At 43.2% G+C, this 15,589-nt stretch overlaps 1 protein-coding gene across 1 annotated transcript in view; it reads left to right on the forward strand.

Moving 5' to 3' along the window:
* Positions 1–845: 845 nt before the first annotated feature.
* Positions 846–15,589, forward strand: part of CNGA1 (cyclic nucleotide gated channel subunit alpha 1) — a 45,573-nt gene continuing 30,829 nt past the window's right edge. Inside the window, exon 1 of the mRNA XM_066573117.1 lies at positions 846–955. The gene's annotated coding sequence lies outside the window, so the exon portion shown is untranslated. The remainder of the gene's footprint in view (positions 956–15,589) is intronic.

Below are 15,589 nucleotides of genomic sequence, written 5' to 3' on the forward strand. Positions count from 1 at the left end.
AGCACAGACGTACTCATTAGATATGTATCTACCGTATATCCTTTAGACTGGATAATGATATCATGAAATGTGGCACTTGTTATTGCATAGATTACATAGTGGACATATTTCAATTACAACTCAACTTGTTACTTTAATGTATAAAATCCTGTTAATTGTCTGAGTTGCAACGCCACACACAACCATATGGACAAGGGTGGCGCTGTGTTCGGAAAAAAGCAGCCATGTTTTTCTAACGCTGGATAACTCCTTTAATGTATGTCTATCCATTTACACTATTTGTATTGGAAATGCAGAGTAAAATGTATCAAATTCAAGTAAATATTCATAATACAAGCATATTGATAAAATGTTGCAGAATATGTATGCCTTTGTACATAAAGGTGACTATTATTAAAGTCAAGCCAGTTCATAAAATTTAGACCCAAAAGTGAGTCATTAGATTTATGAAAGCCCCAAAGGATTTTCTGTGCCTCCTTAGCATAAGAAACATTTACAATTTCCTTTCCTCCTTTGCACGGCCGGCTGCATGGTGTTTTATGACAATTAGGTGACTCTTGTGGGTGGTATATCTGCACTTCCACAGATGGCAGTCAAAGATCTTGGTCACTCAGGGAAGGGAATATTAAAGCCCTATTAGTAGTAGACGGTCTCTTTTGCATATTCATGAGCCTCATAAGCCTCTTCTCAGGTGAAAGGATAATGGTAACTCTATCTGTGCTAGCTGTGTCAATCTCCAAATCCTATGTGAAACCCGGTGCTGTGTCAGGAAAATTCTTGTTCGACACTCAGATGGGGCAAATTTTCGAATTCTAGGTATATTATGGATCCTGTATCATTGTATGGTTTTTAGCTATGCTTGGAATTTATTTGTGGAAGCAATATATCACATTGGATATGCTGGCTGAGATTTGCCGAAGATTTCTGTAGAGAAGGATTACAGGACGCTAAGGAGGTGAGTGACCGGCTACATAGATGACTTTACTGACAGCATTTATAATAAATGGGATTGAATCTGTATTGTTTCATCCAGTGATTAACTCAGGTACAGATAATGAATAGGTTTCAATGGAAGTCACTTTTGGAAGACACTTATCCAAAGTGGGTGTGGCCAGTTTATCATTATAATTAATGCATGTCTTTAGCAATACGGCAATCTAATATACCCATTCTATACAAACAACAATACCCTATTATATCACTGCTGTTAGAATGGCCCATCATTTGGGCTGCTCTTCACAGCCATAACACGCCTTGATAAATTGATTTTTTTCTTCTAGCCCATCTGTTAAGCTATTGCTGCAAAAGTGTAAACTTTGATTCCATGTTGGACTGGCGTGCCCAGGGCCCACCAGTAAAATTCACTCTGGTGGGCCCCTATACAAATACATGCAAATATTACCTGACCCCCATTCTCCTCTGCATTCTCTATATATTTCAATTGAAAGGTGGCTGAGTTTGCATGCGGCCCTGGGTCCACTGAAGTATATAAAGAATGCAGCAGGAAGGAATTGGTAGACTTGCATTTATTTAATATGTGCAGATGCTGTATGCAGCTTGTGCGGGGAATGGGGCCTGGGCGCCCACCATGGCTCAGGTCCCAATGGGGGATTCACTTGCTTTCCTGTGGGCCAGTCCAAGCTTGACTTTACTGAACCAAGCCGCATTGTGTTTCTACAGAAATAAACTATTTATGGTTAACATGAATTATGTGTCAAGGGCAAACACTAACAACTGATGGCCCACTGCAAGAACATTATATAGGCCACCCAACAGCGGGGTGCTATCAAAATAGTATATAAGTCCCCTAACAGCATGGTGCTAGCTACAGTAAACTCATTCATGGCTCTCCAAAAACATCCTTCTCTGGTGTATCAAGCCACCAGTAATTTTAGGACATTGATGGGAATAAGTGCAACCCTTTATAAATGATCTCTCTTGGTGTGCCTTATTTCCTCGAGGAAGCCTCCATACACATTATTTGCTGTGCCAGATCTGCTGAGATCAGCATCTTTGGCTAATCTCCATCTAGTGTATTTGGCCACCCCAACTAGCTAAAAGTTTACTGAGCAAGGAAACTATCTTTACAAACTTTGGCTTCCAATCTTTTACTACTAAAGTGGACTATTAGCATATTTACAATCTGAATATTGTATATCATTGAATATACATAGCCGCCCTCAAGAATAAACAGAGGACAGCGGTATGTACAGATTGAGAAGTGTATCGACAGTAACAATAAGCAAGTAGATGTCTTCTGTTTTACTTAGCCTATAGATGTAATATCATATATTAGGGCTTAGTCTTTTCTTACTACGTTTCATACAAAGTAAACATTTAAAAATCATTCTATTTCAAGCAAATAATTTGATATTCTAGACAAGAAATACACAGTTCCATAGATTTACTATTACAGGTCATCCTGAAACTAACCTTACGGGTCATCCTAAAACTAACCTTTATCCTGTTGGACTGCACCTCAGTACTCTCACTACTCAACTGAGAACAGGAAATCTTATGGATTCAATTATGTTATAAAAAATGGGGCATTGGAATAATTATCATCAGCAAACCTGCATTTCATAGCAGCTGGACAGAGGAATTAGAGTTGGATAGCATGTCTCCAGGATGCTCCTTGATACATCACTAGGCTTTCTTGCCCCGATATTGAAACCTTACTATCGTTTTCTATGTAGAATATATAAGATTTATGCGCAATTGCCAAAAATTGTGCCTTTCTTAAGGTTAACACAGTCTGCGACACTTTTTAAAAATAAGTAGGTGGGGCTTAGTGTTAGAGGGCTTGGCTTCTTCTGGCCATTAGATTTTCAATAATGCACACCAGAAACTAGTGCAAATTACAGCTGAGATCTACGCCAGCTTGGGGCAGATCTAGTAGACCATACGTTTCACAAATTTACTTGTGGCAAAAAGTGGCATCCTAGGACAGTGCCATGTTTAAGGTCACTGACCTCTTGAGTACAGTGTTGGTAGTATGATGGGTGGCGTGGCATCGGGTGCTCCTCCATTAGTAGTTATTTTCATAAAGGAGTGGCAGCAGTGTACAGGAGGATGACTTCTATGGTTAGGGGGGCATTGCTTCATAACACAAGAAAAAAGTGGCATTTTAAGAACTCATCACAAACATAAAGTGGATTCCACCATTTTATTATAAACAATGGGCACTTGCAAGCTCCTCAGCACTTGACCAGTCTCTTCTTGAATGCTCTCCCAGTTAGTACAGATATGGAAATAACACAAGAAAGAAAAATAAAGGAATGTCTCAAGTAATTGATTTTCATTTTTTAATTAGATATAAGTCTGTAGAAAAGTAATAGAGCATTTATTTGTTTTTCTACATATTGTATAGTGCAATGTATCTTTAGAAATCCCCCCTGGGGTGGCCATATAGTGCTAAACTATGGGGATGATATTTAGGGCGGTTGGATCTTTGCTCTACAGTGGCTGTTACAGTGTTACCTCTCCCCAACCAGCTACATGTAAAGGGAAATACAGGGTGATAGCAAATGGCTGGTCTCTGCTCCCTTGTGTGGTGGTATGGTGTAGTGCAAATCCCAATAAAAGAAAGAATCCAGACAGTCAGGATCGGGAAATTCACTTTTACTTCCTCCAAAGCATGACAGTTCAACATTCATAAATGATAAAGGCACATTTCTGGGCAATGCAATCAAAGTCCAGTCCTGAGGGTGGTGGCTGTAGTGCTTTCTACCTTGCTGCTTACTGTCTGTAGTCCTCCTGCAGCTCCATACGTCCTATTGTGATTTTTTCATCACAGCCCTACAGGCTGCAGCCTTCTCTATGATCCATCCATCCAATCAGTAGCCCCAATCTCGATGTTGTTGTGAGTGACTGTTCCCTAAAACCAGCTTAACATGTTCATACTACACTATCACAAATTTTTCTTCTGTCTCTCTTCTCACTTAACTGCAGAAAGTTTTATAAATTTTAATCCTCCCACTTCTCTAGTGCTGATTGGCTGTTGAGTGGGAAGCTAAAATACTGGTCTGCTTAGCCATCTTTGAGCTGCACTCTAACTAGCCACCATCTATAGGGTACATGACTATGATTTGGTACATAAATTATAATGAATTCATAGACATATACACATGGTCTTTCAAAAGTATTAATACTCCAATGTAGTGACAGTACTGGATCACTATAATATTGGAGGTGCACATTTCTTCTTGCATTGTCTGTATAGACACCGTTACAGAATGTGTATACTTTGTGGAAGATGCAATGAATAGAAGTTAAAGCACAAAGGAAAATCAACAAAGAAGAGACTCTAGAAAGAGATGGAGTACAGTCCCCATCATCACAGTGGCAGGGAAAATATATAAGGAGCCTTATCTGTGCCACATCTGCATGTATAGTGTGACTATCAACACCTCCAGCAGTAATAATAAAAATCTGTATTTGTATAGCGCCAACATATTCCGCAGAACTTCCAAAGACACGGGAATACAGAAAGACAAAAGTCTAAAAATTTCAGAATCATGGTTACATAGTAAGACTGCAGGGGGTGGTTGATGGTGGGTAGCAGGAGTTGCAGTCACTAGGACAGGGAGCATGTTATCAGGTGGCGTACAGAGGGGTTTGGTTTAGGAGATATGCTATGCCTCCCTGAGGAGGTGCGCTTTTAGAGCACGCCTGAAGATTTGTGAGTCATAGATTGCCCGGATAGCCTTTGGTAGTGCGTTCCAGAGGACCGATGCTGCTCTGGAGAAGTCTTGGAGGCTGGAATGAGAGATTTAAATAAAAGGGGCACTCAGTCTGGTTTCGTTAGCAGAATGGAGGGTGCGGGCTGAGTGATGGATTGAGATGAGATAGGCAAAGTAGGGTGGCGCTGCGCTGTGGAGTACAATACAGATAACATCTCTCTTTAATACCCCCTCTCCCTTCCCCGACATTCTGCCGCTGAACATATCTCAGTCTACACAGCAAAGCTGTGTTACAGAAAACTTAAAGTTTCAGATTATTGTGTGTGTTGCAATGGCTAATGTGGAAACTGGAATATTTTAAGATTTTTTATATGGATTGGGCATGCTTTAATATTTGCAGCAATGAAATGATACAATCATACAGTCAAACAGACCACACATTGCTCTCTAAACACATGCACATGAAGTACTAAAGGGCTGATTAGCCCATTAGTACCTATGCAAAATGATCGCTCAAAACTGTCAGTTTCTGACAAATTTTGAGTGATCATTTGTGTGTTTAAATGCACCTTTATTGACCACAATTTATTTGCTCAAGGTATGGAGTTATAAGAGTCTCCTTATACTGGTCAGCTCTCCATGTCCTGTACTTTAGAGTAGTCATTAATTGATGGTAGTGGTGTAAGGGAAGTAACACGCACTCTTCCTTACAATGTAAGCGGCTCAGCTGCTTGGAATCTGTGGCCGACGACTGCGCCGTAAGCCACAGGAGGGATGTGCTTCTTTAACCAGGGTTTATGAAAGACTCCATGAGTCTTCTCCGGGGAGCAGACAGTACAGGACACAACAAAACACCTGACATCTCGGGCCATCTGCAACCACTGGTAAAAATGTCTGCACAACTTCAACGTCCTCCGAAAACCCGGGTGTCCCGCCGAACCGGAAACATGGACCCCTTCAAGTACCTGCCACCGCTCGGCCCTGGGCACAACCTGCCTAGGTTCGGGCAGGGAAGCCGGGAATTCAGCCTGGCCCACCAAAACCTGGTCGGCTCTGTCAAGTGCCAAGGTCGCCACCACTACCCCGCGAGACAAAATTCCCTTGGGTTGGGAATCTTCCAGGTACCTAGGTAGGCCGAAAATCTCACAGCTGGAGGAATGCAGCTGGACCGAAGTCAAATGATCACCACATCCGGAACTCCAGCGAACCACCTTGGAAGCTGCCCAGTCAATAACTGGGTTATGTAGGAGCAACCACGGTAAACCCAACACGATATCCACTGATAGATTTTCCATAACAAGAAATGTACAGGTCTCTGTATGTAACGGTCCCACGGAAAATCTTAGTTAAGGAGTAACCTTCTTTATCAACCCTGTAGTCAACAGGGTGGAGTCTATTCCAGAGACCCGTATATATGAGTCCAAATCCCGCAGTTTAGAAGCAAATGACTTGACGAATTCAGAACTTACAAAAATAGCAGCTGCCCCAGAGTCAACAAACGCGCCGCCATTCTTTTGACAAGAACCCAAAAAAATAGAACAAGGGAGAAACAACCTGGGAATACCCTGAGCCCCTGGGCGATCCCTCTGAAGCTCGCCCAGGAGTGGAAGCTTTTCCTGCTGCGACCTCTTGTTACAGGTGACAAGGCGATGTCCCAGGTTCCCACAGTAGAAGCACAGCCCGTTCCTCTGACGGAAGGTCTTGCGATCAAACGCTGACACATACCCCAGCTCCATCTCCTCGATCTGATCATCGGAACCAATGGGATGTTGCTCCTTTAACGCCGCAGTAAACCCCTCCGGTTTCGCGACACCACCAGCCCTCAGATCAGCCCATATCGCTAGTGTCATGGCTGTCTCTAAGGTCTCAGGCTCAGTAACAAGTTCCTTACAGCACCAGATAACCCGGTAAGAAAAAGGTCCTTTAAGGCCCGGTCGTTCCAACCGGAATCTACACTTAACTGCCGGAAATGAGAACAAAATTCCTTGGCCGTCTTCTGGCCCTGACGGAGCCCCAATAACTTGGAAACCGCATAACCCGCACGATCTGGCTCATCATAAATCTGACCCAATGCTGGGAAGAACGAATCTACCGTCTGGCGAGGGGGGGAATCAGGAGGTAATGAAAAGGCCCAATTCCGAGGGTCCCCCCTTAGTCTGGATATGACTACACCTACCCACTGGTGCTCAGACCCAGAGGAGAGTGGGCAGAGACTAAAATAAATTTTACAAACTTCGCGGAACGCAAAAAACAGCCTTCCGGTCCCCCCAAAAAGAAGTCTGGTAACGTCGCCTTAGGTTCCCCTACGGATGCAGGTTCCTGTGACAGCCTCTTCTGCATCTCAACCCCAACTTGCTCCTGACGCAAAATACAGGCTGACAATTCCTGTACGACTAGGGTCAAAATTCTGAATCTTATCCGCTACTAGTGAAACTGCCTCCATAGCAAACGGATACTCAGGGTCCAACTACCCCAAATCTTTTTATGGCCAGTGTTTCTGTCAAGGCTGGTTTAGGAACAGAGGACAGGAAGTCCCTACAACCAACCCTCTCCTCTGTCCCTACCTACTTGCCCTCCTGGGCTAAGCCCCAGGGCGACAACTGGGCGGCGGTCCCTACCCTGCACTGAAGGGATCCCAGGGAAGGACAGGAGAGACCAACCAACCAGATAGACAAAATACAAACTACCAGAGGACTGGAGCGCCAAGTAAACCCTAGGAGCGCAAAGGAGAGACTAATTCAAGGTCAGAGCAAACCAGACTGGACAGAAAAACCAAAGCAGGTGTTAGCTGGTAAACCATAGCAAACACTGGCAGGGACTGACAGTGTCAGCGGAGTTAAATACCAAAAAGCCCCACCTAGGTCGGGGCGGGACTACATGACATGCTGGCCAGTGATGCATATAGACCGGCTCTCCTCCGGCCACGCCACCTAACAGGGGAACTCTGAGCCCGGCCGCTGAGGTCCCGCCCAGCAGCGCAATGGACCCATGCCGCAAGCCAACAGGAACGCCAAGTGGCAAAGAGGGACGCCGAGCAGCGCCACACCCGGCAGAACCACCGAGCCCGCACCGTGCACCACCACCACCACGGGTAAATCTCATCCTGACAATTGGTTAAAACTTCATGCAACGTTCAAGTGCCGAGCCCGCCAATGGAGCGGAAATAGTATTCTGGTTGTAGTTGAGTAAAAGTTATGTTTTTATTTTTAAAAATCTGTCCTCCATCTCCATCTCTCAGCCGCAGCGCTATCCTGGACTCGTTGACGTACTGCCACCTGCGATGGTTGCTAGTATGGAGAACAAGCAACATCACTTTTGTACAAAGTGTTGACAACTGAGACAAAACCTACAGTACTTATCAACTGGGAGTGCATTACTCCCTAAACTTTCCCTCCAACTCATGCGTACGTTGCTCCCACAGTACAGGGCACTCTCAGACGTCAGTGATAAAGTGAATACATATAACTGTTTATTTTTACTGCTTTCATTAGTACCCTATAGGGTTACAGAATCCAGGAATTCTCTAACTATAGGGTGGAGAAAACACTCTACATGCAAATAATTTGTTAGCACAATGTTACCTTAAATGTCATTAGCAAACGACACTTATTCAAACTATAGTATTTAACCACTTAGTGACCACCCCATTGCCTTTTTACGTCCTGGCCTGCTGGGCTTTAATCCGCGAGGACGTAAAAACTTCCTCTGGGGATTAAATCCCTGCAGGCTCTGGATGTGACCGCTCCATGCTGTTGGTTACCGGAGGTAGCCGACATCCTGGAGTTGTCATCCCGGGCCGTGCGATCTCCCCTCCCGGTCACGCGATCGCCAGTATCCACCGGATATCAATTCCTGGGAACGACTTAAAAATGATCACTTTTTACATGTAATGACTTGTGAATCACTTCCTGTGTTCTGTCTTGCTATCTCCATTACTAAAGACAGACCTCACATGACAACAGGCAGTGGACAGAAAATTAGAATGAAGGAAGAAACCAGGTGGCCAACACTTTAGAGGAAATTTTTTAGAAAAAAAGGTAGTTTTAGGAAAAATAATTTGCACTATTACTAGTTATCACATTGGCTATTGTATTAACACAAGTAGTCTCAAAGTGTGGTAAGCATTTAAGTCTTTTTCCAAAAATTCCTAACCTTTCTCACCTTAGAGGTTGAGTCAGGAGGCCATAAATATCTGATCAGCACAATGTAAGCTGTGACTGCACATGTAAACTGCCTCTGCAATGCTAATGTACGACATAGGACTTAGAATCTAATGGGAAGCCCTTGAATAGAGTTGTGGGCGCATTTTTGGCCTCCAATATGTGGTGGGTTGATTACTGATGCACTATACCATTGTAGACCAAAAGAAAACAAAGGTACTTCTTTGTATATGACATTTAGGCCTTAGTCACACGGGCGTTTTTTCGTGCGATTTGCGGATCGCATGACGGATGTGCATCTGCAAATCGCGTGACCGGGGCCAAAAAAATCGCCCGAAAAATCTGCTCCTAGCCGCGTTTCATTAGAAACGGGCTGGAGCTGTCCAGCGCATTGAATTCAATGGAGCCGGCAATACAGCCAGCTCCATTGATTGGCGCTGAGCCAATCAGGGGCAAGTCTGACTCACACCCACTGCAGGCCGGCCGCTCTGAACTCTGTCTGCCGGGACAAGGTGAGTATATATATATTTTTTATTTTTACACTTTTCTGGATGAATTGCAGGAAAGGGCTTATATATTTAAGCCCTTCCCGACAATTCATCCTGCGCTCGCCGGCAGTTCATTGCTTTCAATGGAGCTGGCTGTATTGCCAGCTCCATTGAATTCAATGGGCAAACATCGTTCTTCTCTGCCACAGCTGTTACAACTGTGGCAGAGAAGAATGATTTGTCTTCTATATGTTCTCAATGGGGTCGGCGCTGCTGCCTCCGGCCCCATTAGGCGCATATAGAGAAGAGAACAGGAATCGCAGATCGCAGATAGGTGCGATCTGCGATTTCTGTTCTATAATTTATTGGACGAGCGCATAAAAAGCGCTCATGTGTCCGATACCATTGCAAAGCAATGGTTTTAAAAAATCGCCGGACGCATGCGCATGCGCAAATCGCGCGAAAAAAACGCCCATCTGACTAAGGCCTTAATGAGCACTATTTTAGCACCTGTATATTGATTAATGGTAATATTTGGTTGTTGCATAGGAGTGTACACCGCTCTCTGTATGGGTGGAATATGGCACTGCAACATGGGTGCTTTTGGCTCTTATCATGGCACTGTAATTTGGGCACTTGTTGGTTCAATATAACACTGCACATCAGTTATTGGACATCGTTCTAGAATAACACAGATGTTATAGGGTGGCATTGTAATATACGCATTAGATGTGTACAAGATGTGACTGTAATGTGGGCACAATGTTAGTACTGTAGTACTGCCATTAATACTGGATGTATAGTGATGTGAGTATGAAGTAGAACTGTAATATTGGAATTCTATGGGCACATATGCCTATTTTATGTGGGTATTTTAGCATGGTATGACTTAACAAAATTACCATTATTTGGGCACAATATGGTATTGCTGTCCAGAGCCTACATTGCTGCATTATTTAGACGTGGTATACTCTATTAGGTTAGGCACTATAGGGCACTATTATTATAGCAGACAACAATGTCATTCCCTATTACTATCTGTTTACTGATGAACAGAGTAATTTTCAATTATTACCAGGAAGATCAAACTTGTTAGATCCTTGATCTATAGCCATGAGTAAAGGCCCATTCATATGGGCATATTTTCGGACTGGAAGCACACGGACGGACCCATTGGGCTACTCACATAGTAACATAGTTTGGAAGGCTGAATGAAGACAATGTCCATCTAGTCCAGCCTGTCTAGCCTCCTGTGTTGTTGATCCAGAGGAAGTCAAAAAACCCCAAGAGCAGAAGCCAATTAGCCCTTTTGGGGAAAAAATTCCTTCCCGACTCCCTAATGGCAATCAGACTGTTCCCTGGATCAACCCCTAATAGTTCCTACCTGCCTGTATACCCGGATTAACAATTAACCTAAGATTTATATATTGTAATATCCTTCCTCTCCAGAAAGACATCAAGTCCCCTTTTAAACTCCTCTATGGATTTTGCCATCACCACTTCCTCAGGCAGAGAGTTCCACAGTCTAACTGCTCTTACAGTAAAGAACCCCTTTCTATGTTGGTGATGAAACCTGCTTTCCTCTAAACGTAATGGATGCCCTCTCGTTACCGTCGCAGTCCTGGGTATAAACAGATCATGGGAGAGATCCTTGTATTGTCCCCTCATGTACTTATACATAGTTATTTGGTCGCCTCTTAACCTTCTTTTTTCTAGAGTAAATAGTCCCAATTTGGATAGCCTCTCTGGGTATTGCAGTCCAGTCATTCCATGTATTAGTTTAGTTGCTTTTCTTTGAACCCCCTCCAGTACCGTAACATCTTTCCTGAGCACCGGTGTCCAGAACTGTGCGCAGTATTCCATGTGGGGCCTGACAAGTGCCTTATATAGTGCAAGGATAATGTTCTCGTCCTTCGCCCCTATACCTCTTTTAATGCACTGCTGTGAAAAAAATGCTACATGTCTTGTTTGTTTTTATGGGAGAGAAAATGCAATGTGGTCCGTGAACAACGGACAGCAGACAGATGGGTGTCTGTGTACCGTCTGATGTGCTTACTGCCCGATTCTTATGGCCATGCAACTCGCCCATGGCTGTATGAATGCATGGAATGCAACTTCTTAGTTTCTGGATCAGAGATCCTGTCTTTTCAGTTTAGGCTGATGCTAATGCGGTGAGAAGTGTAATTTATGAAGTAATGGGTGTGTTTGGCCAGTCCTAATCTGGACCTGCGTGAACACAGAGAGATTGCTCTAGGCCTATTGCTGCCAGAAGAGAAACTAAAGCTTCCTTTGTCTTAGTTTTCAAAGTCTTTGCCTTTTTACAAAGCTCTTGATAGATTTACCCTTTAAATGTATCAAAAACTATTAAAATGGCCTATATGAATATAAAAACACCATGTAACAATTTTTAGGATAGAGCAATTTTGACACAATGCAAAAAAAACAAAAATGCAGAAAAGCCTTTGTTTGGCTTGACTTGGGTGCATGGATGAGATCCTAAAAGGGTTTTCCTGAAGTATATTATTGATGATATATCCTCAGTTGATAATAGTTGATCAGTGGGATACACCATTCAGGATTAGCTGGTTGAAGAGGCCACGGCACTTGGGTGAGCGCCGAAACCTTTCTCAGGCCTGTGCTGTCGCATACATCTGTAACATAGCCTGAGAACAACTCAGCCCCATTCAAGTGAATAGGGCCAAGATGCAATACCAGGCATAGCCACTCTACAATGCACAGTGCTGTGTCTCGTATGGACTAAAATAATGGCATCACTCACCGGAATGCCACTGTCATTTCATTCAGGTGATCAGTGGGGATCCAGAGTGGCAGACACCCGCCGATCCTGATGATAGGTCAACAATAACGTATTGTTGGAAACGCCCTGTAAGGAAGTTTGATTTACGTTAAAGCTTTTTTATTCAAACTCTAGAGCGCCTGTTTTGGTAGATGGGGCTATGTAACTTCTTTATTTATCCATCAACGTCGCTGTACGAGGGCTTGTTTTTTGTGGGACGTATTTTTCAATGGCACTATTTTATGTACCATATAGTGTACTAAAAAACTTCTAAAAATGCATTAAAAGCAACAAAAATAACTTGATAACTTTATTTTATGGATCAATACGATTACTACGATACCAAACTTGTATTTTTTTTTTGTTGTACTACTTTTTTTTTTTCAAAGATATTTATTTAAAAAAAAAATGGTTTTTTTTGCTGCCATCTTCTGCCTGCAGTAGCTTTTTTATTAATCCGTCGACCTAGTTCTTTGTGAACTCATTTTTTGCGGGACGTCCTGTAGTTTGCGTTAGTACCATTTTGCAATACATGCGACCTTTTGATCACTTTTTATTGCATTTCTTCTTGGAAACAGTGTGACCAAAAAAGCGCATTTCTGGCGACATTCATCGTGCGGTGTAAATAATGCTTTACTTTGATAGATCAGACTTTTATGGATGCAGCCATACCAAATATGTATTTGTGTTTTATTATTTAGATTCTTTTCTTACAAATATGGCAAAAGGGGGGCGTTTTGAACTTTTATTACTTTTTTTTTTAATAGTAAAATGTTATTGTTCTTATTTTTACTTATTTTTAAGCCACCAGAGGGGACAACAACTTGCGATGCTTTGATTGCTCCTGCAGTATGATGTACGTGCATAGCATTATATGATACTGCAGTCAGGCAGGCAGCCTTGCAAGCCACCCGATTCCGCCATGACAACCCAGACTTTATTGCAGGTGGCTGTATGGGACCCTTGAACATCGTTCGGGGGATTTAAATATTGCCTTCAGAATTGACAGCTGCATTTAAAAAGTTAACAGCTCCAATGAGCTGCGCGGCTCATCGCAGCTGGTTCCACCGATTGTCGACTATAAAAAAAACAACCGTCACCCGGGATTTATGAAGGGAGGTCACCCTGCAATCTCCCTTCATACATGTCTTGCATCTTCAGGACATAAAAACACAATAGGCTGGTCACTTAGGGGTTAATAGACCACGATGCCATAACTGTAAATCATAATATACAACTAATTTCATGGACGAAAAGAGGGAACTATTTCTCACTCAATTAAAGATTATGGATTGTTTAATATTAAAGCGATTATGGGGTTGTCCGCTTATAAATTACTGATGGACTATCCTTAGGGTAAGCCATCAATAGTAGATCCAGGGGTCTGCCACTTGGGACCCCCACTAATCAGCTGTTCTCTGAGCTGGTGCACTCTTGTACGGAGCTAATTTCTGCAGGAAGCTGACAGGTTCTTTCCACTGCTTTGGCCAAATGTGGTATTACACACAAAGATCCCACTCACTTTAAAGGGAACTTTAAGTGCAATACAAAACTTGACCACCGCACTGGGAACAGAGCTGTCTGCTTCCTGCAAAACTCAGCTCAGAGAGAGCATGACATTACCGGCAAGGTGAACAGCTGATTAGCAGGGATTCTGGGCAACAGACTCCCACTAATCTACTAGATATTCACTGGAATGATCCCTTAAAATTTAACTTTTATTTAATTAATTAAAATATGGTGCCCCATACACATAACGAGAAAGACAAGACAACATAAAGAAGGATATGGATTGCTGGTTATGTGCCTCTATGGATGTGCAGGCAACTTGATTTATCAGTCAACCAGATCCAAATATCACTAAGAAATTACTGGCAGTTTAGAGAAGCCAGCTTCCAAACTTCTAAGGGTTAGGAAAAGTCCATTTACAAGTTTCGTATTTTATAGAGATACAGGTTTACTAGCGAAATACTGGCAGTTTAGAATTGCCAGCTTGTAGACTACTAAGGGTAAAACGAGTCTGTTAGTAAGTTTCGTATTCTAGAGATTCTGGTTCAAATTCAGGTTCAACGCGTTTCTGTCAGTTGTATGACTCATCAGGAACCAATTATTTATGCGGTAAGTACTGGATATTACTATAATCAAAGTAGTGCAATAAGAATATACGTGTTGTTTTTCTCAAAATTATTCATCACACTAACCCCAAAGAAAATATAATGAACTAGCAATAGGATGCTGATGTATCCTTCCCTTTAAGCTACAATAGGAGATGAGGCCTGGAGTTAGACACACTTTAGATAAAGGTAGTGGTCTAATCCTATGAGGTAGGAGCCCCAAAGAGTACACTAATTCCTTCAGTACTCTGCAGAGTACTAAGGCCCTGCACTAAGACCTAAAAAAAGTCAAAAAAATCTCCTATAAATCCCTGCCTAACTCTATAGAAATAGCCTCAAAAATGATTGGAAGAGCCTAGATACTCCAATGTGCGTATAAGGCAAAGGATAAGAGGTCTGTTCTAGAGATAATAGCACTAATAGAGAAAGATAGTAACCCTATTAAAATGCTAGGAGCAAAAGCCCCTTAAGGCCTCATGTCCACGGGGAAAATCAGATCCGCTGCAGATTCTACATGTAGAATCTGCAGCGGGTCCCTCCTGCCCCGCGGACATGAGCGCCGAAAATGCAAATAAATCAGAATAAACTTACCTCCGATCCGCTCCGTTTCTTCTCTTCGCTGCGGCGTCATCTTCTCTCGTCGCGGCCGGATCTTCATTCTTCGGCTCGGCGGATGTGGACGATGACGTCGGTGACGTGCCCCGCGCATGCGCCGGGCCGAAGCAAAATGATCCGGCCGCGGCTGAGAGCAGATGGCGCCGCGGAGAAGAGAAGAACCGGAGCGGGTGAGTAAAATATGATTTTTGTGTCCCGCGGATCCGGACGGCTTCCATAGGCTTCAATAGAAGCCTGCGGGAGCCGTCCCCGCGGGAGACCCGCATGAAAATGGAGCATGGTCCAGATTTTTCCATGCTCCATTTTTTTTAAAATCACTTTTATTGACGATCCGCGGGTATTTATGTACCCGCGGGTGGTCAATGCATCCCTATGGGGTGCGGATCCGCATGCAGGAAATCCGCTGCGGATCCTAAATCCTATTTTCCCCGTGGACATGAGCCCTAAGAGAGGTAGAGATATAAAGTGTAGCAGTATCTCTAGCCCTGATGGTGGACTAGAGATGAATGAAGGTAGAGGGTGAGGTGTCCATTAAATAGCACCTAATGGACTACGCCCCTAATGGGTGTGCAATTTATTGACCAATGAAATTAAATGGAGGCGTTAACTATTGCTGTCACATTGGGAGCGATAGAGAATGGGCAAAACACAGTCTTAAAGGAAGAATGTACATGTTCCTTACCTATTGGTAATACTGCTACTAGTAGCTGGCATAGCGATCGCCCGTTATGGG

Source organism: Eleutherodactylus coqui, chromosome 7 (genome assembly GCF_035609145.1).
Source record: "Eleutherodactylus coqui strain aEleCoq1 chromosome 7, aEleCoq1.hap1, whole genome shotgun sequence".
NCBI lineage: Eukaryota > Metazoa > Chordata > Amphibia > Anura > Eleutherodactylidae > Eleutherodactylus > Eleutherodactylus coqui.